The 26,250-nt window shown below is 38.6% G+C and overlaps 1 long non-coding RNA gene across 2 annotated transcripts in view; it reads left to right on the plus strand.

Moving 5' to 3' along the window:
* LOC142053366 (uncharacterized) overlaps positions 1 to 26,250 on the plus strand; it is a 56,831-nt gene that overhangs the window by 26,104 nt on the left and 4,477 nt on the right. Inside the window, exon 1 of one of the 2 annotated variants that reach the window (XR_012659198.1) lies at positions 21,739 to 22,120. The exons of the other annotated variant lie outside the window; for it this stretch is intronic. This is a non-coding gene — a long non-coding RNA (uncharacterized LOC142053366). Of the gene's footprint in view, positions 1 to 21,738; positions 22,121 to 26,250 lie in introns of those variants that run through there. 2 annotated transcript variants of the gene reach the window in all.

Genomic DNA, 26,250 nt, shown 5'->3' on the forward strand with positions numbered 1-26,250 from the left:
TCCTGGAACTGGAATGGGGAGGCCCAGTTTTCTTCATCAGCTGTGCTGTTTTCAGCTGATATAAAACTGCTGGCCTCATGCCAGCAACTGCCTTTTTGCCTCATTGGAAACTACAAGTGAATCGAAGACCTCAGTTGGTTAACGGGGCACCACGGAATTAGGCCACACAGTGGTTGTGCATTATTCAGCAGTCTGCCTGATTTAGATTTAAGTAGTTTCTAGTCTGTAAGCAGGTAAGTAGACCCTGAGGAAAACAAAGTTCAGGTTAGACTTGTTCGCTTGTCTACAGAAGGCAAATTCGAGGGTCGGTACCCTGATCTGGTATGTGCAGATCATCTTATGAATTTGGCTAGGTAAAAAACAAAGCGAAAAAACCACCTCCCACCACCACCAAAAAAAAAAAAAGACATGATACTAGATGGGTTTTCTCATGTTTTTTGCTTAATCTTCATGTGACCATGTTTAGTCACATGACAGTACCAAACTCCTGTCTACCTCAGACATACGGATGCAAGTGAAACTGCCATCTCATACTTACTAGAACTGGGCAAATATATATTGGTGGTTCCCATAAGCTTACCTTCTTTTTGAATGTGCTATACCACATCCAAATATTTCTCTAACAGCAGAACACCTTGACAAAATTTTATATGTGTGCGGTATCATTTATTCAAATGAATTCTAAAATATATAATTTTAAAACTCCAGGATATACTGTCTACAAATACATTCAATAGGTGAAGCGACGTTTTGAACCAATTTAAGAAAGTTGCAGCAAGTGATATGGTTTCTGATGAGTTCAGCAAGGCAAGATCAGTCATGCCAGTTTGGTGAGAAAGCTGAACCTCACCCAGTTGTGAGATTTTGCACTGGAACCTCAAAGCATTGTGAGCAATTACATTTGAATGTGGGCAATGATTATAGCTAAAACAGCAAAATACTTGGTATGGGTGAAAAACAATCTATGTAAAGTTACCTAAAGTTAGCTTAAGTGTTGTGGTTGAGGGTGTTTTTTTTCCCCGAGCAAGTAATTTCTCTGTGTGTGAAACATGCCCAGCCTTTGCACAGGTGTACAAGGTGGGATGGAGGCTGCTGTCCCACTTCGGAGCCACCCTGGCTGGCCCTGCCTGGGGAGGCAGCGGAGGGCCAGCACAGTTTGCGGTGATGGAGGCAAACACAACTGTGGTGCAAGAACAGCACCGACTGCTTTCAAGAGATCCTGCTTGCAAGTAAACACAGTCTGCACCACTAACTGTTCTAAGAGCTTGTTTTCTACAAAAGCAGTGAGAAGGCAGAGCTGCCAAGTTTCTCTGTTTTCAAGGCTGACTCTGATGCTGTCCGGTGGTAAAATAGTCCTCCAGAAAAAAGATAAAACTTCCAGTGCTGGTGTTTACAGCACCCAAAAGTAATGTTTAGAAGAGACTTCCTGCAAATGCAGAGTAATGTGACAAAAGCAGATCTCTGAGGGCTGCCACATTTCCAGTGATTAATGATTTCAATTGAGTTATTACCTACCATGGCCAGTTAAGTCCTTCCTTCAAGGTGCAGCTAGAATATCTGTGGGAAATTCTGAACACCTGTGATATACTTGGCTTTCTGCCAGGGCAATCATGTAGGTACATAACAGAAATGTTTACAGGTCAGCATCAACAAAGTAATTAAGTAATGGTAATAAGAAAAAATAAGAGTGAAGTAGTTACGATTTTGACTTCTAGAGTTACGGAAAGTGGACAGAATTTTAAAACCTGGCTCAAGGCATACTTCATTCACAAAACTCTCCTATCGTTCACTTGTTTGGGTCATCGTCTTTTCTTTCTTGTTTTCTGTGTCAAAAACTAATATTCGGACATTACTGTCTGAAAATAAACTATATATATTTGTAATAAGAAACATTCATTAAGACTTAAAGTAAATTGAATTCCTATGAAATGTGGAACTACTCAGTGTAGGTTCATTTCAATGCCTTACTAACATGAGCAATATCAACTATCATAGTATTATCACAAATGAGAAAAAAAAAAAAAGTATTATCACAAATGAGAAAAAAAATCACAACTGGTAGACTCCAGTTATACATAAAAATCTCAAATGTCACTTCAAAATAATAGACTATTTCCATGGTTTTATTTGCAGGAAGAAGGTGAATGTGAATGCTTAAAGGTCAGAATTATAACAAAAGCCCCATTTCAAAACAATTAATATTTTATTTCATTATTTATTTCTTTTTTTCCACCAGTGCCATTATTTTAAAGTGTTGCTGTTATGCGGTATTACTTGGCAGTAATATGCTTCAGTACAAAAGCTAGGCTCCCAGTACAGATTTTTGGAGTAAGTCTTCTTTGTTTAGTATGTATATATGTTCGGTTAGGTAGTATTCATGCATGTTTTGACACTTGGGCTTAAATATAGTATGATAGAATCTTATAATTCGGGTTGAAAGGGGTCTTTAGAGGTCATCTGGTCCAATACCCCTGCAATAAGCAGGGACATCTTCAACTGGATGAGGTTGCTCAGAGCCCCGTCCAACCTGACCTGGAATGTTTCCAGGGATGGGGCATCCACAACCTCTCTGGGCAACCTGTTCCAGGGCTTCACCACCCTCATCATAAAAATATTCTTCTATATCCTTTCAAAATCGACCCTCCTTTAGTTTAAAACCACTGCCCCTTGTCCTGTCACAACATGCCTTGCTAAAGCAGTTGTCCCCATCCTTCCCATAGTCCCCCTTTAAGTACTCCCCACAGCCTTCTCTTCTCCAGGCTGAACAACGCCAACTCTCTCAGCCTGTCCTCACAGGAGAGGTGCTCCAGCCCTCCAAACCTTCTTTTTTGGCCCTCCTTTGGACCCGCTCCAAAAGGTCCATGTCCTTTCTGTGCTGAGGGCTCCGGAGCTGGACGCAGCACTGCAGGTGGGGTCTCACCAGAGTGGAGTAGGGGGACAGAATCACCTCCCTCGACCTGCTGGCGACACTTCTTTTGATGCCACTCAGGATACAGTTGGCTTTCTGGGCTGCAAGTGCACATTGTTGTCTCATGTCCAGCTTTTCGTTCACCAGTACCCCCAAGTCCTTCTCCGCAGAAAATATAGATAGTTTCTTCTTGTATTAAATTATAAAATACCTTTCAATGAAAGGAAGAACTAGATATCCATGTTGGCATATGTATAGAAAGGGAATAGTTAATATCTGACATTGAATAGAAAATATACTGATTACATATTCACATTAGATATACCGCAACCACTTACCTTTCAACCACCATCTCTTCATCAGCTTCCTTCCTGTCAACTCTCCATCACTGAATAGCTTTCCATTGCAAGAAAAGTTTCAAAGAAATTTCTCCTAACTGACAAAATATATAAACTTTACTTTCTCACAAAAATAACTACACAATTATAGCTATTTGTAAGAAAAATGTAGTCATTTGGAAGTTTTCAACATTAAAAGTGCATATTTATACTGTTGATAGAGTAATAAAGCAGAAAAGCAGACTAAATAAATTTGGCAAGTCTTTTGCCCCCCCCAATAGTCAATATTATTATTCTTGCTATTGTATATTATTATATCTACATAATTTTTAAATTATATATGTTGTAGTTATGGTATTAAGGACTGTACCTGCACAGCAATCTGTGTGTTTTCATGACCAAGGGGATGATGAGAAAAAGTACATGAGTTTCTCTATATTATTTCAACACATAAAACAAACTTCCAATTTATTTTTTATCACATTAATTGGCAATTCAGTATCAGCTTTCTCCAAATACCTTTTGTATATGCCTGTAAATTAAGTGACTTATCTTTAATATTCTGAAAATATTATTGTCTTGAAAACAATTTGTATGAGTACTAAATTATTACTTTTGCATGCCATTAGGAGAGCTTTTTGTTTATACCAAATAAAAATTTTTTGAATGAAAAAAGAATAGCTTTTTATATTCTGTATCTTCTGAAAACAAAATGATGAATTATTATTGAACACTCAGTTCAAAACATTCATAACAGACCATAGCTACAGTTGCTGACCATGTAATCAATGTCAAGGAGTATAGACCTCCTGAAGTCACACTTTAGCTTTCAAAGGTTATATACAACTTTCATTTTTACAAGGCAATGGTTTTCAATCCCGTAACAAAGATATTAAAAGAATTTGCCAGGGAGTGTTTAAACCATTAATGTTGACCTATAATGTATCTAAAGACAAAGGAGTTAAAAAATATCAGTGTTTGCTAGCCTGAATTTGGTAGAGGAACACTGAGCTTTTTCTTTTCCAGAGATGCCCAAGTCCACCATGCCAAGCTGAACTTGGGAGGAGCCACGTTAACTGCTCCATGGAAGACCTAAGCAGGACTGACCACATGCTGTGCCCACAGCAGAAGACCAAGGCAAACAGGCATGTACTTAGCTGAAGTAGTAGTAGGAGGAGATCCTAAATCAACGCCTTGCCCAGCCTTAGCAGAATCAAGGCCACTTTTTTTTTTTCTCTCTCTCTCTGCAGCTTCCCTAAATATCAGGTTAATTGGGGTGGAGCCACCTTTCCTACTGAGGCTGAGCCCTACTTGGGCAGGAATGGGCAATATAAGGAATCAAGAAGGAGCTTAGTGGTTAAAGCACTCAGAGTGTCCTAGTCCTAATAATAGCCAGCACCGTCTGTGCTTTTAATTTACGGCTTATTTGATACTAACATATTTCAAATAGTAATTATGGGTTTGATGCAGATCACAGAGCTTGACCTTTGTGAGATAATGGTCCCTTCTGATCTTAAAATTTATGAGCTTAAAATTTTGAATGAGAGTCTTACACCTAAATTCCTAAAGAATTTTTTTATAAACAAGATGAAAATGTAGTGTAATAATTCATGTTTTAATCTAACAACCCAAGCTGCTGAGACTGTACTTGTTTTAGGTCTGTGATCAAAGATTGCTGCTTTCTTCCTATTTATTCTCCCTATTTATAAATTACAATGTAAATAAACTGAAATTGCAAAGTAGTTTCAGAAATTTTTTCCTGTAGTCAGAAAAAAGCCCCATTTCTAATATAATCCTTTTTTTGAAAGAAATGTGCAAAGCAACTGGGTTTACATAGTGAATCTATCATTGCAAGACATTTTTAGCTAATAGTTATGTCTTTAAAGACTTCATAGAGTAAAAACAAAATCTTATAAAAGGTTGAGGGTTTTTTTCTGATAAAGTATAAAAGAAGTTCATTAAAGTTTTGGAGAACTGAGGTTTCTTCAGTATTCTGTGGGTTTATTGTTGAGTGGCAGGAGTGAAGACTTCATGTAAAAGACCTAATGTGAAAAAATATGCTCTTTGTTCACTAATAAGGAGGTACATTCTATAATTACTTACTTTTACATACTATCTCATTGCTTTGAAAGTTTGTTCCAGTGTCAGGTGAATAGCTACAGGAATGACAGTAAGTTGAAGCTGTTTCCTTTCAAGGAACCAGCCGTATGGTATGGAAATAAGTTTGTTACTGATGTTTCACATAGGCTGCAAACCTGCACACATGTAATCTCATACATAGTCCATTTTATAATTTATACTTTTTGTATATTATGTGCTATGAATATTAATATAATTTAAATTCAAGCACACTCTTGTCCTCTAGCTTTGAAAGCTTTTATTCACATGCTGAACTGTCACTGAGATTACTAGTAGTTGTTATGCACATCATTAAATGTTTTCAAGATTAGGACAACTTTTTGGTTAAGGAATTCAAAAAGATTATTTACATATGCTTAACAAATATTCCTATATTGCATAACATACAGAGCTGCCTAAGAGTTTATCAGAAAGTTTGTACATAGTGACAGAGAGAATCCATGCTGAAATATCTGCCTTTGTCATCGTGACCTGAATTAAAAAATGAGTAGGGATGAAAACATAAATGGTTTTTTTTTTTCGGAACACACAACCAGAGTACTGAAGGTCACAGAGGGACTGAGGAATTTTGAAAGTAATTGTATTTTGCATTCGTATAAGTGGTGTTAACAAAAGTTATGGAATGAGAAATATTCTGAAGTGCTTTGAAATTAGGCTCTGTCTCTTTCCTTGTATTTCTTTTTTCACTGTTAGGGAAATGTGAATATGCGAAGAAGTTTATGGGTATCTGCCATGCTATGGTCACTTGTAAATGAGAGATTACAGGCAAGAAGTAATGTGTTAATAGATTTTTCAATTCAAAAATAGACAAGTGGTTACACTTTCAATGTAATACCGGGAAGAGTGTTGGATCAATACTCTAGCTGACTTATTGGATAGGCATGAGCTTTCTTTTTAGAAAACTAGTGGTATTTAAAAGACGTGTAGACATGGCACTTCAGGGCATGATTTAGGAGACATAGTAGTGATGGGCTGATGGTTGGACTTGATGATCCTAGAGCTTTTTTCCAATCTTAATGATTCTATGATTCTATGGTTCTACATAATCTGAATATTGTAAATTAAGCAGATAGTTTTACTGTTAATGTAAACCAGGTCATTGGAGATATTATGCACGGTGCATAACACTAAGTAACTAAGTAACAACTTAGAACTTTCTTTTATCTATGGATTAATGGAAAAATACGTAATAGGAAAATTATCTCTTTCTACCTAACTAACCCACACTTGTATTTAGTTGAAGCACTGGAGTTCAGAAACTGAAGTCAGATTACAGTTATATTCTTGTTCTTTATGACATTTATCTGCTTATATCCTTGGTTGTAAGGAAGCAGCTATTAGTATACTTAAATTTGCACCTTTTTCCAAAAAGGACATGTATTCTTATACAAAAATAGTCTCACGCACTCCCTGATCTCTGCATGATAGGAAGTAAAAATGGCCGTTGGGTTCTTCACTCACCAAGGGAAGGGAAGAAATGCATGCGTCCAGTACTGAAATCAGGGAACAATACATAGTATGTAAAAAGTTTTTTGAATAACAATTTTTTGGGAGACAGTGGTCCCAGGCATGAGATAGAGCCACACAGGAATATCTACCTGTCCCTGGGAAAATGTCAGTTACACTCTGTCTTTGAAACAATGGTGAAGAAGTTATTTCTTATTAATCGATGTTACATATTAAACATTTAAATGTGTGTCATCGTATTATATAGCTGTATTTCAGGGTCAGATTACTGTCCATCTCAGCAGGTGTACAGCAATTGGCTATGTTTAAAAAGAACGCATTTGAGAAAGGTGTCCTGTACTTCAAAAAGATAATCTTCGAGACTATCAAAATCTCCACCTGTGACCCTCATGAAAATAAGTATTTTTGTTTTATATTCACACTACAACTGTTTATCTTGGCAAGTAAAAAAGTATTGTAACAGTACTCTATACTAGCTCATTTACGTTAGCACTCACATATGCTCATCAACATGCCCACGCACACTGAACTTACTTGCACATATGCAACAGAGTGGTTAGAAATTGGTATATGAAGGTATGCCTGTTACATTATGCATCAACATGTATATTAGGAGTTTTAAAATCACAAGTGTAGTTTGTGGCACATCCACTAGGATTTCTAAATGCTCATTTTATCCAGAGTGTTACAAATCCTTATGAGAAATGCACAATGGTTTTACATAAATTTTGGGTAGGAATTACCTCAGTTTGACAGAAAAACAATCTTTTTAAATCTTAGGGTTAATAAATACAGATTTTTTTCACTTTTCTTCTACAAGCCAAGTCTGATAGATAATAAGAATTTTGCCTAAGAAAGAGATAGAAGTAAAAATTCAGGATTTGCCCTGTTTCTTGACTTTGTGGTTAGTGATTGGTTTCCACATATGTTCTCCCAATCATATATTTAGCTGTAGTTAAGTGTGCAAATCTACTGTCTCTTCTGGAACTGGGATTTTTCAAAGTAAATGGGACTGTGACATTGAATTCAGAAAGCATAGTCCAGTCTTTCAATCATACGAACAGTGGCTATTAAAGTTTTAGATTAAAAACATATCATCTCATAAACTATTCTAGCAAACACTTTGTGCCTCTAAATTGTTGGTGGGGAAAGATTTCTTTTCATGGTGCAGAACTGGTCAAGAGGACTTGTGCTTTGACCAGGAGGTGCTCTGTAGGGGTCTCTCAGAGGCGGGCAGGGAGCCAGCCTGCTCTTCATTGAAGTTTATTGGTATTCTCTTTGAAGTCAGGAAGAGTTTGGCAATCTTTGCCAGGAGAAGAGGTATTTGAGTGCTCCTTCTGCGTAATAGCAGATGTGATTTTCCCTTTCACTGGAAAATTGGCATGCTGCTACTGCATCCATTCTGTCCCCAGCTACCTTCCCTAGTGCAGGACCAGAGCTGTATACCAGCTCAGAGTAATCATGCCACATACTTCAGTGAGACTAATTATAGCTCCAATAAGCTGTTTGGGAACGCTCTTGTGATATCTCAGAATACAATTCTGTACCATTCCCACAAAGGAAATTTGTACCAGAGGTCTGATCTAATTATAACCGAGCTCATTAATTAAATCAGACCACATCAATGCTTTTATTTTGTAAAAAATGAAGGCAGCAGCCACACCTTCCCCTGGGTAGCAGCACATCTCCTAAAGCCTCCATCCCAGGGAACAGGCAGTCAGGTGAAACCTTAACATGACTCACGTGCTCTTGCAACTGGATTATTCATTGTAGGTGTAGTCACTGCACAGAAGCTTGCCTTGCCTCTCATTTCTGCAAGACCAGATTTTGAAATGGTAATAGTAGTATGTACGTGCCAGAAATATTTTATCAGATATTTCAGATTCATGAGGAAATTTTATCTGTTTTGGTATTTCCTAATTGTGTTTAGTATTTTATAGCTTTTGATCTTCTTGTTTCATGTCAAGGTTCAGAAAAATAGTTAGTAAACTCCTGTACAGTTTCATATATTAGATCTGCAAACTCTCACATATCTCTACTAAAAGGAACAACAGACAAAGCAAGATCAACGACACCTCAAAGGTCCAATTTATCTCTCAAAGATCCAATTTTATTCACAGATCAGTAGGGTCTACCTAGACCTATTTACATAGAATCATAGAATGATTTGGGTAGGAAGGGACCTTTAGAGGTCATCTAGTTCAACACCCCTGCAGTGAGCAGGGACATCTTCAGCTAGATCAGGTTGCTCAGAGCCCCGTCCAACCTCACCTTGAATGTTTCCAGGGATGGGGCATCCACAACCTCTCTGGGCAACCTGTTCCAGGGTTTCACCACCATCACTGTAAAAAATATTCTCCTCATATCTAATCTAAATCTACCCTCCTTTAGTTTAAAACCACTGCCCCTTGTCCTGTCACAACAGCCCTTGCTAAAGAGGTTGCCCCCATCTTTCCCATAGTACCCCTTCAAGTACTGAAAGGCTGCAGTAAGGTCTCCCTGCCCCCTTCTCTTCTCCAGGCTGAACAACGCCAACTCTCTCAGCCTGTCCTCACAGGAGAGGTGCTCCAGCCCTCTGATTAATTTTGTGGCCCTCCTTTGGACCCGCTCCAAAAGGTCCATGTTCTTTCTGTGCTGAGGGCTCTGGAGCTGGACGCAGCACTGCAGGTGGGGTCTTACCAGAGTGGAATAGAGAGGCAGAATCACCTCCCTCGACCTGCTGCCCACACTTCTTTTGATGCACCCTAGGACAGGGTTGGCCTTATGGGGTGCAAGGTTCATGTCGAGCTTTTCGTTCACCAGTACCCCCAAGTCCTTCTCCACAGGGCTGCCCTCAATCCCTTCATCCCCCAGGTTACCCCAACCCAGGTGCAGGACCTTGTACTTGTCCTTGTTGTACCTCATGAGGTTCTCACAGGCCCACCTCTACAGCTTGTCTAAGTCTCTGGATGACATCCCATCCTTCTGGTGTGTCAGCTATATCGCTTTACCCATATAAATTTTCCTGTTAATTATGACCAACAATTTTGGACCATCTACAAACTACCAAATATGCATGAGATCAAGAAAGATACATGCTTTGGAAAAGCTGTCATGAATTTCCCATTTAAATAACAATCTTATTTCCCAGTTGCTAGCCATGAAGCCACTACTCATTAATCAGCAGAAGTAAACAACATGGTAAACAGTCTGTGCAAACAACTTTGCAAGAAAATATACCTTCTGGTAACACAGCTTCTTTAAAATAGAAATTGTTTTTGAAAATCTTGATTATACATTTTCTTTACTAAAGTAGGACTCTTAAAGCACCTTTAAGTAATGTATATTGAAGTACAATAGTTTGAAAATAACAGGTGAGTTTTCTTCTAATTCATACAGTTCCAGCCATTTTCAAGGGAAGGTGAGGGATTATTTGATAAATATTAAAATGTTTATTTTTATGATGTTTGGTAGCTTCTATCTCCCATCGTTTTACTGCTTTCAATGTCAGAGTTTACAATCCTAATCCACATCTATCAGGCATGGAGGCATGACTTTATTCCTTTGGCTTTGTGAAGAAGCCTCACAATTAACTTCAGACAGAGATACAAAGTAAATAAATTTCATAGGTACCCTTAAGAAGACATAGTAAGACCACTTTCCTTAAAAAGGCCTCTATTACATGTTGTGTTATTATCATAATTTTTCAGGCATAGGCTGCTTTTCAGATTTTGCGTTCACAGACGCACGCACCCCTCCCAAACCCAAAGCCAGCTTTCCCACATTGTTACAAAATTGCGCAGAGGAATAAACGGTAACAGAAATCTCAGTTTCTTTGTGTAACAGTGCCAACAGTCCACTGTGTCTCTGTCCCTTACCTTCCCCCCAGCTTGCAGGGTTTTGTGTTCACCTGATGCCTCAAGCCCCCTGTGCCCCCAGCCCCCAGCTCCCCTGGAAATCCGCCCTGAGATCCCCGTTTTGACTGGAATCAAACTCCCCCCTAGTGAGCCAGAAAAGAGGTGTCATAAAGTGATATCTTCTGGCTTTCTCCTATGGCAATTTTCCCTGTTCCCCCAGTCACTGTGATGGAAATTTTGCATATCTCTCTCCCTGCTTATCGGGTGTGTTTAAAAAAATGCCTCGGCATGGGACAAACAAAGAGAGCAACACAGGGATGTGGGAAAGTCCTGGAAATGTGGGGGGTCACCATCCTTAGCATCTTGCTTTACTGCTCAGCATTGCAGGGCTTATTCAGGCCTGTAGGGATGGAAAGCAACTATGGAGACTTGGTGCACTTCCATTGTCAAAGGACCAGTTCCAACCTTGGTAACTGAGAGAGAGTCTTTGCAGGATCACATGAAGTGTATTATTTATACATAAGTACTAAATCAGAGTTCAGGCTGGGTTAGAAAGTGACCAGCAGAAACTGAAGTGTGCAGGCAAGCATTGCCTTTCTTGGCACGGGACCTGAGCTCAGTGTAGAAGGTAATGCTTCCTTTGGTGGTTTTTATTTTTATTAATTGCATAAATGGAAAATAGGTTTGAGCCCTATTTAATACTGTTTTAAAAACAGTTTGTGTGGTTAAACTAAATATAGATAATGCTTGATTATCTGCTTTTATGGATACTTTGTCAATGACAAAGTGATTTATTAGTCTATTTGCTCTTGCTTTTCTACTACATACTTGCAGAAACGGCTTCAGTTCTTAAGGGAGAGACCCAGGCTGGGTCAGAGTGCAGTAAGGATGTTTAAGGCCACTTGTCAGAACTGGGGCGTATGCTGCAGCTGTGCTTGCTCCTCCTTAGCCCTGTGTTTGAAGCACCGTCTCTGCCAGGTCCATAGCTTCGCAGGATTATGCTCTGTGGCTGTCTTGGCTTGTTTTGTTTTGCTCAGGGGAAGAGACTGTACTTGTCAGTTGGCAATATGGGTATTGTTTATCTTTGTTTCCAGAGCCATTAATTGAATCCTGTATATTTTTTTGTGGCATTTCTTGAATGCCAATGGATCTTGAATCCTGTAATTTTTTTTACCATTTGCTTGGCATTCATGAAAAGTGAAGACTTTTCATCCTCTTTTTATTTTTTCTGACCTGGTTTGAAATACCAACACAGTTCCTTTGAAAATCTGTAAAAAGAAGTTGATAATTTCCACTCCACAGTTCATTATTTTCTACAGACACAGTATATGGCGGGAAATGCAAATGTTTACTAGGTTATATTCCCTTCCTTTCATTGGCTGCTGTGTGAAGTAAACACATTTCATGTGTGTCTTCATGTATCCTCTGAAGTATAGAGACTGAGTGATGTGCTGTTGGTAATTCTAAATTATTTCTTTGTTGTTCTGTTTTTCACGAGTACCAAACTATAACACAGAATAAATCTCTGTAATTATTAGCTGAAATATCAGCTTTCCAACCATGGTCTGAGTGGCACAAGAGAAGCACAATTTATAAAGTGTCTTTGCAGATTTTACTTACTTTCTTCTGTTTTCATGGATTATTTTTTGTATCCTTTTCATCTATGTCCTTTTGAAGACAGCTGTGTTAAAATGCCTAATTTAACAGGAAACTACTTGCTTTCAGGATACTAAATGCATTTCAGTTGTGACAGCTTTTTGTAAGGGTTAATCTTTATATTGATGTCTAGTTATGATTTACAGTTATGTTATTTCATAGCTTATTTCTTCAAAGTATCTAAAGAAAGCAATAAAATACTGAAAATCAAAAGCAAAGACTGCAAATGCATCTTGTAGTCTAGCATGCTATACAGCATTGTATACCCTTTACCCAACTTGTAAATGTAACTCATTAACATAATAGGTATGTGCTTATGCATGCATTCATTCCATTTCTCATTTGTTTCCAACAAAACACATTTTAGGAGATTGATTATTATAGTTCAGTATTTCTCTCAACTGGGAGACTTCCTTTCTTAATACCTCTTTACACCTTTAAAAATAACCTAAATGACTCGATTCATCATGTAAATTTAGACTGCTAATAAAAAATTAAAACATGAAATGATACTGTCAGACTACCAAGCTATGTATTTTCTTTCTGATGTTATACAACACATTTGGCACTGACTCACCTGACACATTCATTGCTGCTACTGCAAGTGTCTTGCAGATTATCTTAAAAGAAAAAGCATCAAAATGAATTGCTAATGCTGAGAAGGTAGGAGTTTGTAACCTGAAAAAAAATCACAGGTTTAGATTTTTTTTTTTAAAATGGGTTTATTGTACAGGGTTATAAAAGAAAGCTCTGAAACACTGCTCTAAAACAAGGTCATAAATGTTGTGACACAAAAACCAGGAATTGTGGTCAGCATTATATTTTGACATGAAAAACTAATTTGTAGATGCTGTATAAGCTAGCAGTGCTTTAAACCTTTAGTAACAAATGCAAGCTGCCACGGCAGACAACGCGTGGCTGTGCCTGTCACATCTGGGTGGCCTTGGGACCACATGCAGGTTTGCAGAGTCCCATGTCCTAGCTCTTCAGGAGATCTTCTGTGACAAAACCCAAATGATGCCTGAAGTGTCACACAGCCCTGGAAAGAGGGTATGGTCTGTACACTCTCCAGTGTGCCATCCTGGCCAACAGACGCACCCTACCCCTTCAAAATAGGGACAGAGAATGAATTCGCAGAGTAAAGAGAGCTAAGACAAGGGCTAGGGAGTGTGCAAGCCCCATGGCACGTTTGCTGAGGAAAGAGCCCTGCAGTTTTAGTCTTTCGTGTCTGGTAAATTGTGGTTTCTCTGCAATTATCCCAATTTGGCCCACAGGTTGTAAATAGAAATGGTTAGGTTAGGGCAAATTAAAACTCTAATCAGGCAATCCGTACTAGTTTGTAGCATGGCAAAAGCTATAAACTCCAGAACTAATTTGCCAGCCCAGTTGCGAGCAAAAAGGAAAGAAATGTAGGTCACAGGAAATCATCATTTTTAGATATGAACTGCTCATATGCACATCAATCCTCATCTCCCGTATTTTGTGAAGGTCCATGGCCTCTCCAGACTTCCTAAACATTCAGAATTCAAAAGTCTTTCAGAATAAGATTCTGAAGAAATTTTGCATGACAGTATTTCTTCTTGAAACAGGTTTGTTCTACCTGGGAATCCAGTGAGCTTTAAATCTCCTATTAAATTCCACCTCCTTCAGCTAACCTTTTTGACCTCCTCTGTCTCCTTGCATCTATTCCTGTGCCTAATCCTTAAATTGTTAGTGTTGCAGTTGCTCAAAATAAGCTCTAAACTTCTCAGGGCGGGAACCTTGTCTAAATTTGTATTTGTAAAACACCATCCACACACTGTGCACCTGGGGCACTATTATGGACAGTAAATGATCATGAGTCTTCTTAGTGAATAACAGATGTGTCTAAAACTCTTTTTCCATGTACTCATTTGGAAAAAAAAGCAGCTTTTAAGGTTTACAATAAAAGTTGTGCTTGGAACATAAACATTAGTGATACTAAAGGTATTTAAATGCTGTTGCTTTTATCAATAAGAAGTGGAATTCAAATTTAATAACTGCAAGCAGACTTCACTGTAATTACCAATTATCTTTCAAAAACATTTAATTTTCTAATTGTGTTACTACTGCCATAAAGTAAGGAGGCATTGTCATAAAAAAATATTTTTAAACATAATTTGAACCTCACAAGGTCAGGAAGATATTTAAATCAAGTGTTTTGCCTGGGCCTACATAAAAAAAAATTACACACCTACCATTGTTGACTGTATACCCTTATAACTCCACAGAATTTCAATGCAATTACTCTTGATTTGCACTCTCCTGTAAGAAGCAAGCACGTCATGTTTTTCCTCAGGAAATCACTGCACCAAAGATTGCTGTAGGCTGTATGAGCTTGCTAGGAACATGCCACTATATACCTGCCTCGTTCATATCCACTTCCCTGGATCCATTATTGGCCACTGTTGGAGAGAGGGAACTGGGCCAGCTGTGGTTTGATTTGGTACAGCCTTAGATGTCTGTAGAGGACTTAAGCTCATCCCATAAGATGCAGACCAAACAAGTAAAATTAAGACAATACAACTGTTGGTTAATAATAATTTGTGATACTTTTGCAAGAACCAACACGATTTAGAAGACTTGTTTCCATAGACAAAAGCCTGGAGATACTGTTTCAGTCTTATCTGACCTTCTGCAGCAAACCTCATTGGATTTGATTCTAATCTCACTTACTTTGCAAATGAGAAGCAGACTTCATGGAAATGAATGGAATGTCATAAAACTGGATTTTAAATTAGAATCAGGCCAATAACACTCTTGTAGAGGTTTGTAACGCAATTCACTTCAAAGACGTCTCTATGACCTAAATGTGAAGATAAGGGGAACTTGGTTTATTGACTTCATTTCAGATTTTTGCTTGAAATTACTCAGAATGTAATGTTTTATTCATAGTTCTAATTCAGATTTTAATGCAACTTAATTACAGTCCTATAAAGATGTGCAAAATACGATGAAAAGCACAAAGGTGGATTCAACATATGAATACCGAGGGAAAGCCAAGTTTCTCCAGTGCTGTTAAAAGGTCTCGTATTTCATGGGATTTACCAGATTGTACAGAGGCTGGCAGAGTTCATGTAGCTTTGCTGAACATCTGCTATGAGCTGTAATCTGGGGACAACGCGGCTGCCAGAGCTCAATTTCCAACTTGTCCTGAGGCCTTCTTATGCTTATATATGCCCCACCTACAAATGTGCTTAACTAAAAGGCTAGTACTTACGAGTGACGTTCAGTCAGCATTTTCACACGATTAACTTGCCAATTAAAAATGGGCTTGGTACTGAGTTTAGAAGTTAACTTAGATACTCCTAGCTTGGGCAGAGAGTTGCTTTCAGGCAGGGTGAGGCCAAGTCTGATTTTGTGGATGTCACGCCTGCTTGGAGAAAGACGCCGTGACTCGCCAGGGAGCTGGCGTGGCCTTGGCCAGAGCACTCGCTCCCTTCGGCCCTTTTCCCTGGATTGCAGCCAGAGGCAAAAGTATCGCTGTGAGATAGGAGTATGACTTTCATCCAGCGAGTGGCTGCAACTTTGCCCAGTGCCACTTCTTTGTTTACTGTGGTTTCTTTCGCATCCTCAGTATTACTGCTGTACCTTGGCATACTCTACGACATATCATGGTTTCAGAAAAAAAAAATAATTTCCGTCATCGGTTTAAATTCTTTAAAATAATTACTCTGGGCATAGCATAATTACATGTTGTTTCCGCTGTAAGAGGAAAACTATATGTGTCTGGAATTTGATGACTGTAAAGTACAAGAAAGAAGATTTACAGGGTTTTAAGTATATTAATTATATATATTTTATACTAAGAGAGAAGATAGAAGGTACCACAAGGATGCCTTTCCTCTAGGTGACGTACAGACAGAACAAAACAACAGTTCTCTGTTGTTGTCTGTGATTCTCTGTCTTTGGAAATGTCTCTCTGAGGGCTTTTTTGAGAGGAAATGCTTATCTTGGAGATAAAAACATGAAAATATCTAAAAAATAATAAATTGTTCAGATGTGGTATTGCACATGGAAAATGCACACGTCAATCTGGAAACAAATCAGTTATTGAATATATCTAATGATACATACGTATGTGACATTCAATTTGTGCAAATAATTGTGATAATTTTGAGTATGGGTTAGATGTTTATTTACATATATTTTGTCTGATATTTGGCTTACGTATTTACACATTAACACATGAGGTGTTGCGACATTACCTTCTTCACTTCCTCATGTAATAAACAAAAACGTTTGGATAATCAGAAAACAGAGCTTGATTATTTTAAACAATTGCAACAATTACTTTTGGTCTGTACTAATATTCTGAATTAGTCTGAATAATAATGAAGAAAATTATATTTCCCTATCACTGTCCAAATCAAATAGCAATACAAGTTCTCCCAGTGGCACTCGTGTAGGTATCACTTGTCAACACCTCCTACTCTTTGTGATCACTTCAAGGCCTTATCTCCTGTACAAGCTGAAACTCGATTCATTTACATTTTCCCTTTTCAAAGCAACAAGTAGTAAAAGCCAGAAACTCTCTGAGACCTACATTTTTCACATGTTCCCTCTCACTGTCATTCAAGCCTCTTATGTCTTGTTAGCGTATTTTCCAAAGGAAATAAATGACACTCTGAAGAAACATCCCACAGATTTACTTCTGACCATCTCACTACCTTTGCTTTATTTAGTAGCATGGTGCAGATCTTTCCAGTGGAGGTATTATGTTTTTATGGTCTTACACATTTTCTGCATTATTGGTGCTTCCATAATACAAAGAACCTATAACGTTAATGAGAATCAAATGTCAGCAGACATATTTTAGTAGCTATTCCAGCCAGTAATTTTACTACTTTCATAGGCTTATCTTTTTTCTCCAAAGATTACGTTATTATTCTTAATCAAACTGTAGAAAAGGTCCATACCATTGAGCCTCAAAGTACCTCTTTGGTTCCTGGGGGAAATGATTTATCTTTTGTTTAAATAGGTTTTTCATTTTTAATATCCTGCCTGAAAGCTTATTTGCCATTTTAAAATAATGCTGATAATTCGTAAAGACAGAGAGCTAATAGCAGCAAATAACATTCAGTGTCAATTCGTCGAGATTAACTGGTGTAGACAGAAACAAAAATGAAAAAGTATATGTAAACCTCATATGGTGAGGCAGGCTCCCTGCGTACCAGACTTCTCAGCTCTGAAGTTCATATGACGGTTAAAGCAAAAACAAGGTCCTATCATATTTTCTCTGTTTACAATGAAATATGGGAGCTGAATTCTGTCTATTCATTACGTTGCCTCTGTTCACCAGTAAACTACAGAAGGCGAATGCTCCCCATCAAAAACAAGTTCTTCAGTTAGCATCTGTTGGCAGGCATCTCTGAAGTGAGTGGCACTGTGCCTGGGGTGTCACTCAGCATAAACGCTTTACCTGCTTTCTTCAGCACAGCAGGATTTTTAAATTAATCGTAGAAGGCTGCGTTAATCACCCCTTCATGCAGCACCTTCCTCCTTCTGTCAATATTTGTGATGCCATCTTTCTTCAGTCCATCTCGCTCCCTGAAACACATTCACTGACCAATGTCAATGATGTACATTCGGTTTGTGTATCCAATGATGTATGCAAGGCTGTGCTGGCTTGAATATTTTATTGGTTTGCAAGACTGTGTAATGATGCCTCAGAGACATATCCTGATTAGGAATGATACTTAAATTGCCTCGTACTTCAAAGTTTTAAATTTTAAACCACTTAAAATAGGAACCTTAGTCTTGTTAGTCCTCCATTAGCTACAGATGATTGGCTCGCTCCAAGGAGCACCATCTGTACTCCTTCCATATATAACAAATGTGGGTTTAAGGTGACACAACCTTGACTGCTAACTTTTGTTTTGAAATGTATTTGTAGGCCAGGAAATGAACAGTAGCAGGAGAAAAGCAAATCACAACAAATTTAAGGAAATAGAGGATAACAGCGATACATTTTCAGTGATTAAATAACCTGATAAAACTACTGAATTCTTTTTGTAAGAGCTGAAGAGTGTCAGGGATTTAATAAGCACTTAGGATCTGCTTGACATTCAAAAGGCTGACACATTCAAGCAAATCTTTGTCCTCATCGTCTCCAGTCTGACTAAATGGTGATAAAATGATCAGCCCCCAGAGTTGAGTTTCATAATATAAGGCTATAAAAGACCTTTACAGGGTCACTGAGTCCAGCACCTTGTTGTTGTAAGCAAAACGTCAAAGATGTCCTTTCCCCAAAGCTATCAAGTTCCCATCTCCTAATAATTAGATATGTTGTTCGCTGTCCTTTAATTATAATCTCAGTGACACTGCAGAAAACTCATCCCTTCTTTGTTTACATTGCTTTAATTCATGGAAAAGTAGTACACCTTTGGGTGGAACATACACAGGTTCCTTTCCTTCAGTTACTGTTATAAACCTCTCCTATTACTTACTGTAACAAGATGTAGTTAACATTTGTATTACAAGACCATAGGATTTCTGCTATAATTTGTGGGAACGGTGTATGCTCAGCAATTATAATATTTTTGTAATAGGACACTGATTCATTGTAAAACAGCTTTGTAAAGAAATACAAATAAGAAGACAAAAGAATGACTTTTTATTCTTAACATTAAATAATTTTTTCACAAATCACTGAAGCTTTTTAGAAGACAAAGCCAGAAAAATGTCCTTGACCCCAGATATAAAATAGTAATCTTTAAAGTGATACTGTCTTTCCAGGTGAGAGGAGGGTGTTGCTCAGAGGGTCTCTGTCACACAGATACGCATGACAGTTCTTGAAGGACTTCAGTACTCTTGGGCTGACATCAGGGAAAAGCGAGATTTAGGGTATATAAGCAATTTATATTTGTCTATTTGATTTTTCTCTAAAACTATGGGTTTTTACTGTGAGGATAAATAAAGGTTTGAATTTAAGAAATTGGAGATTACCAAAGGAAAGAAATGTTTCCAATTTCAGTCCCAAGGACTTTACTGGTCTGGGGTAGCAGACTTGCAGTTTTCGACTGTGTGATGGAAATGACAAAGCCTGACAACTGTGAGGTACCTCAAAGTGACCAGAGGGGGACAGAGGCAAAGGCTTCCCATTTCTGGCTTCTGTGATTTGGCACTATTTCAGGGATGCCTCTAAAACAGAAATTCAATGATCTGGCTTGTCTTCCAGTCATTACCACTTTGTTTTAAAATTCCCTCTTCCTTTACTCAATCTTAGCTGAATCTGAGATGGTGGGGGAGATTGGTCTGATGTCACTACTTCTGCTATTGAGACAGACAATGAACAACTGATGCCTCTTCACCCTTCCCATGCCACTCCCCATTTTTTATGACTTTATCATATATCCCCTCAATTGTCTGTTTTCCAAGCTGAAGTTTCCTAGCCTGTGTAATTGTTCCTTCCAATAGAAGTCATTCATACCTTTGATCATCTTTATTGCTCTTCTCTGGATCTGCTACAACTCTTCCATATCCTTTTTTGAGGTGGGAGGATCAGCACTGCACAGAACATTCATTATGTAGGGACAAAGCAGCACCCCGTTAATCAGAAGAAATATTTCTCCAATAATTTAAAACATTTAATTCTCTCAATTACCTATTACAAGTAAGGGTTTGAAATTCAAGACTGACTAATGAATACTGCTTTTGGCATAGCAAATTCAAGTTTGTTTTTAAGTGATACAGCTCCAGGCAAGCATATGTTTGCAAGCTGGGTTTGACTATGCTGAAACCAGACAACATAGATCCAGTTCTACCTTTGAATGCTTAGATAATAATGAGTCATGCTAACATATGCTGTCTAGAACAGTTCAACCCCAGCTAAAGAATTTATTATAAAATATATTAAACAGGGGCACAGACACGAGTGAGTCATAGATGTTAGTAGACCGGAGCAGTCCAATGTACTAACAAGCAATGCAAGTGAGATTTGTCTTCTGAAAGATGTCCATGCTCTGGTGATAGCCCAGCTGGGACCGCTTGTCATACAGTATGAAAGTGCAAGCCATACAGTGAAAGAGCATGCCCTGAAAAAGGACACCAGCCCTGCCTCTTTCTCATATTCTGCTGCTGTTATTAAAAAAATAATTTAGCAGAAATTCATCCCAGACATCTGACAGGCCATTTATGAACATAGGCAGGGGATTAACTGGCCTGAATTAGCTCTTATGTAAGTGATGGGAGAATTTTACTCTGGTTTTTATTGAGCTTGTTATAATTCTATTAGAATTATAACTTACAAGCATAATTTATCCTTTTTGGTGCTATAATTATAATTTTGTTTCAGTTTTTATTTAAGGAATGGTTACAATATTGTTTTAAAATCAAACATTTCATCAAGTTATTCTAAACATGATACTTTAATCAATTTAGTAAATTCATTCTTGATCAAAATATCACGTGACCTACTCAGCAGTACAGAGAAGTTTCAACAGATAAGCACGTCTTTCTTTAATAAAACCAATTGCTCCTTGCATTTTACAAGAGTGTTTTTACTTTAGATATTATTATGTTTCTCAGATTTATTACTGGATTGTTTTGCAAAATTAAAGCTATAGAAAGTATTTTCTTCCTATTTTCCTTTAATTATGAATAAGTTGTAGTTCCGTAATAAGCTTAAAAAATCATTCATGGAGTCCAAAGTGAATACATATTTTAATGAGCATTCATCTATTTCTATGCGTTACCAAGAAATTTAAAGCAAGGAGAAAAAATGTTGTTGGTTCAACATTATGACTGAAAAATTGAATAACACCATGTAAAGATGTTGAGGTTTACATTTCCTATCATATGAATTTCTGATTTGGAGTATTTGTGTCTTTTGTCACAGTGCTGTGACAACTAAAGTATTTCTCCCAACCTGTGCATTCAGCAAAAAATAAATTAATTAAACAACACAACAAAAGCTTGAATTTCTTTATTTTGGACCTGTGAATTAACCAAACACAACAATCTCAGTGCAAGAGACCCTCTGCTGTGCCTGAGAAAACTTTACCAAATAGTCACATTTCTTCAAAAATACCTATAGTCAACTAACAAGATTTCGCCAAATAAAAGTTTAATGAAGAATTAGCAAAAGATTCTTGAAATCACTCTGAAACTCCAGAATACATTATCACTTATTATTTTTAAATGTGTAATGAAGATTTATACGTCTTCTATGCAGTAGTTTCTTGTTGAGCAGGTTTGCGTTGCAATAAGTACTCCACCCATGCATGTATGAAAGATTAGCAATGAAAAGAGTTGTTGAAAAATATAAGCTAGGGATGAATTAGTAAGTGTATGTCATATAAGTTCAGTTTGCTTTGGGAGGAAACAATGGAAAATACTCTGCGTTAAATCAGCAAAAAAATACTGAATTTTTCCTGTGCGCTTTGAGGATGGGGTTGGTGTTATACAGAGTTCAGTAGTCACATTACACTCCTCTCAGGCATGTCTGGCCTTCTGAGACAGACATAAATTTGACTAAATGGAGTCAAGATTACATTTACTTCCCAACTCACCTACAAGTTGCATCTGTTCAGAGGAACGTAAATAATGCTGCAGTAAGAGGAGCTGTTGAATGTGTTGCAAGCAGATTTTGCAAGATACGGGAATCATGCTGGAAAAGCTTGTGATAAGACAGGACCTACGCAGAGGGTTGTTCCTGGGGAAGAGCTGATAACAGTTGCCAGCTGCACGTGATGCATGGTGTCAACAAAGAGAGAGGCTAGCTCGACGTGCTCCAAAACCTGAGACATCACCACGAGGTAACAGGCTGAGAGGGGGGCCGAAAGAGTGAGTGATCCTTTACTCAGCCCATGTGACTTGACAGGTCTGGGCAGGCTGTAGATGAAGCCTTTGAAACTGTAATTCCTTGTTAAGGAATGAACAAGGGATAATGAATGTATGGGAGATACCACACTGAAATCACACATCTCTTCCTTGCAATCCGTCCACTGCAGTGTGGCCCAGGAAAGGGCTAACCACAATCCAGTTTTACCTAATCTAGTGAATGAGTTGACATCATCTCTTGAAGTTAGCCAGCTGTGTATAGTATGAGGGCCATAAGGATATTTACAATTAAATCTGTAGCACACAAGCACAGCAATAATTATATGATATACTGATATTGCACATAGGGTCCAATGCCAAGGTTATGTTTCACACGGTCCAGCTATGATCATCCACTAGCAGGAACATGAGCAATGCCACCACCATGACAGAATAATATAAAAGATGAGCTGAAGTTGGGCAATAAAAAAGCTTCTTCAAAGATCTGTAGCCTGCAGTGTAGCCCCCACATTTACAGATCCCTGTTCTGTGTCACAGCCGAGGTTGACAGCACTGGAAGTAAATCAGAGCTGATCAGGCCTTTGAACTGTTCTACTCCGTGAAGACGGCCTGTGGGAAACTGATTTTTTTTATCAAGAGTTAAAGATTTAATTATGCCTTTTAATTATAAAATTAAAATGTTGCTCCATAAAATAGTTAACTTTATTGTGCCCCTTTTTGTTTTCCTCTGATTACTACCCTCTAGTGACTGATCACCACCCATCTTACTCTGCTATTACTTCTTCAAGAAGGGATCATTTCAGGTAACAGCAAAGATTCCTGTAGTCAGCAATCACAGCAATTTAAACAAAACTAAACAGACGACCTTTCCTGCTTTCTGGTTGATATAGCTAGTGCACAATCTATAATAAAGCTTTTAGTCAAATGAAGTTCAACTAGCCCTCTCATTAGAAAGGAGCACTTGGTGAGTGAAGTTCATTTGGTCTTTCTCTACTTTGTGATCTGTGTTGGCTAAATCCTCGAGATTCCATGGGCCCCGAGCCCTCCGTTCTGCTGTTTTATTCATAGTCTCCAGAAAGTACCTCCCAGCTCAGGACATGCTCCATCACTAGAGAACTGCCCAGCGTGACACTGGGACTTGACTGCGCCACTGCAGTCAGTGTGAGTTCAGCAGCTGACTTCAGCAGTTAGGAACAGTTCTTAACCACTAGAAGTAGGAGAAATATGCTCATGTAGCACAAGTTGTGTAAAGGGTGCTAACATTCATTTTTTTAGCCATTTCACCAGCAATAGAATACACAGTCCTTAAATTCAATTCAGAATCTTCCTGTAGCATATAGGGACAAAGCTTAGATCTTGTGTGAGGATCCTGAAGAACTGGGGAGCAACATAAACTGACTTCTCAGCAGTATTCAGGAGGGAAACTTAGTGGTTAATCTATCGCTGTAAAGAGGATTAAGAAGCCACCTATTTGCTATTTGAATCTCCTTTTTGAGTTAGATGCTTAGATCAGTCCTTTCTCATAAAATGTGGGAAGACAGAGTTTAAACCAGTCATCTATAGTACTCAGGCTGTAGTGCTTATCCTATTTATGGGGCATATGCATTTAAATTCATCTTCTGCCTCATTTCCGCACTACTCATGGGAGTGCCCAGAGGTATTAGGTATTAACCATCTGCGAAGACAAGTTCAGAATGTCTCTCCAGGAGCCTGTTGGTTTTCCCGCTAGGCCGGGAGTTGGGATGCTCAGCTTTGAATCCCTGTTCCAATGAACACAACATAACATATTTAATGTTTATTGATAAATTGACACTACCCACTCCTCCTCCAAATATGTGGGGTTTGTGCCAAGAAATTGCTTACAGGGACCTCAGAGAGGACCTCACAGAGCTAACTCAGGGTTTCTCAGGGCTGGATTTGCCCTAGTAGCTTGCCTTTCCATACCCAGACTAGCTTTTCTCAAACCCCAATGACAATAGCAGGGGTGCACACAGCCTTTCATCACATATATCATTAGATTTAAAACACTGTAGGCCAAATACTTTAAAAATACTGACCTATGAACAGCCATGTATTTTTGCTAAGTGATTTCCAATGCCCTGTGGCTATTAAGGCTCTTGCGCTGTTGCTGCTGCTTCACAAACTGCTGAATAAACACAGACCTCAGCAGGAATGCTTGCAGTGTAATCTGAACACAGTGCGACTAAACAATATGGAGGAAAGAAAGCAATAGCACAGCTATGCTGTTTCTGCTTTTCAAGTTAGCACACCGTGCCCGATGGAAGGCAGTGAACAAGAGAAGAAAAGGGGAAGGACGGTGACAGTGAGAAAAATGCACTTCTATTGCCATTTGTTGGCTATCGCACAGCTCAGTGTCACCCAGTATTTCTGAGAGATTTGAAATCTCTGAATCTTCTTTTGTTTTCTGTTCCATCATGTCATTATGAGCATGTAGTCCTGCCCCTAGAGGAAAACCCTGCACTGATTACAGCTCATGTGTCAGCTGAAACACTGTCCAGGACTTCTGAAATTACTGTCTAAACCCTAGATAGCTTCCTTTGGAGAGATGATTCCTCCAGTGTGTCTCCCCACACCTCCAGGAGAACTCAGGCCTGACCATAGCAATTCGTATAAACAGGATGTACGGAAATACATGCCCTTCTAACCTTTTGCCCTCCAGTGCACAATGTAATGAATGCCATGAGAAGGATGGATTTGTCTATATTGAAACTTGGAATTGACCCTGAAGGGCATGTTTCACTTGGGCCAAGCCACATGAACTGCCTTTCCCTGTCTCTATCTTATCTAGAAAGCAGTCTCGTCTCCTCTTCTGAACTTTGCTCCTCATGGAAAATAGAAATAGAGGTGGGTGTATATGTGGAAGGGGAGGAAGTGAAGAAGTCTGGGAAAGAAAGTGATGGATGGCTGAGGGTGGATTTCCTATGTTTTGGGTGTGTCCTTGCAATGGTTCCTATGAGCCCTGTAGAATACAGCTGAGCAAGGACAACAGACTCTAAAATTCATTCGTGCTTCTAAGCTCAGTCTGGATGGTTATTAGAATGAGATGGAGAAGAACATGCTAATGGTTTTTATTAGTACAGATACATATAGCAAGTCTGCGTTTGAGAATTGATCAGAAGTGTAGGTAAAAGCTTCTTCTCGCTGGTCATATGAAATATGGGATTCCTCATTCCTTATTTTCTGTCCTCCCCTCATTCTGTCTGTTGAACAATTATTTATCAATAATTTTAAGCATCTACAAATATCTGGTGCTATTTAGTATGCTTTTATGGTCAGGTTTTATTCAGCTGAATCTGGAATCGTTGAGCTCGGCATTAATACTTTTAGATTAAGAAAGTTGTATCCTAGCTACACTGGCAAGTTACTTACATCTACAGCTAGAAAAGGATATAGGGAAATAATTGATAGGTATATACGCAGGATCTGCAAAGCCTCTGTCACTCGCTGTCTCTACTGGCAGTAGCTGCATTCCATCATCATTACATTACCACCAGTAAAGACCCATCAGCACCTAAAAGTCTGATGCGAGGACTGCCTGTAATGCCACTGTGCTTCTGTCATACCTGTGCCTCCCGATGTTTGCCAAACTGGGAACATGGATCCAGGGATGGCTTTAGGCTTAGGCAAAACAGGAAACCGCCTAGGTCAGTAGGCTGCCAAATAATCACAGTGCCGGTGAAGGCACTACTGGGGCAGCAGCTTTGCGTTGGCGCCAGGGCAGGGCATCAGCTTTTCCAGGGGCTGGGACAGCTCCAGTGGCCAATCCCTGCCTTTTGCTTGGAGCATTTCTTATTGCGGCCCCAGCTGACCTGATGATAGGTCAACAGGAGACCAATTGCGTGTATCTTTTCCCTAGGAGCAATTAAGCTTTAACTCCTAAATTCCAGGATCTTTTTCCAGCTTGTCTGTAAGACAGAAACATAAAGACTCCAACAAAATATATTAGTCATGGGTATATCAGAAACATTGAGAAACTCAGTCTTTATAGGGAAATATCAGATAACAACAACCAGTTAGAAGACCATGTGACATTTATGGAGATTATCAGTAATGAGCAAAAGGCCTGTAAAGAAGAACTGCAGAA

The sequence above is a fragment of the Phalacrocorax aristotelis genome, chromosome 2 (genome assembly GCF_949628215.1).
Source record: "Phalacrocorax aristotelis chromosome 2, bGulAri2.1, whole genome shotgun sequence".
Lineage (NCBI taxonomy): Eukaryota > Metazoa > Chordata > Aves > Suliformes > Phalacrocoracidae > Phalacrocorax > Phalacrocorax aristotelis.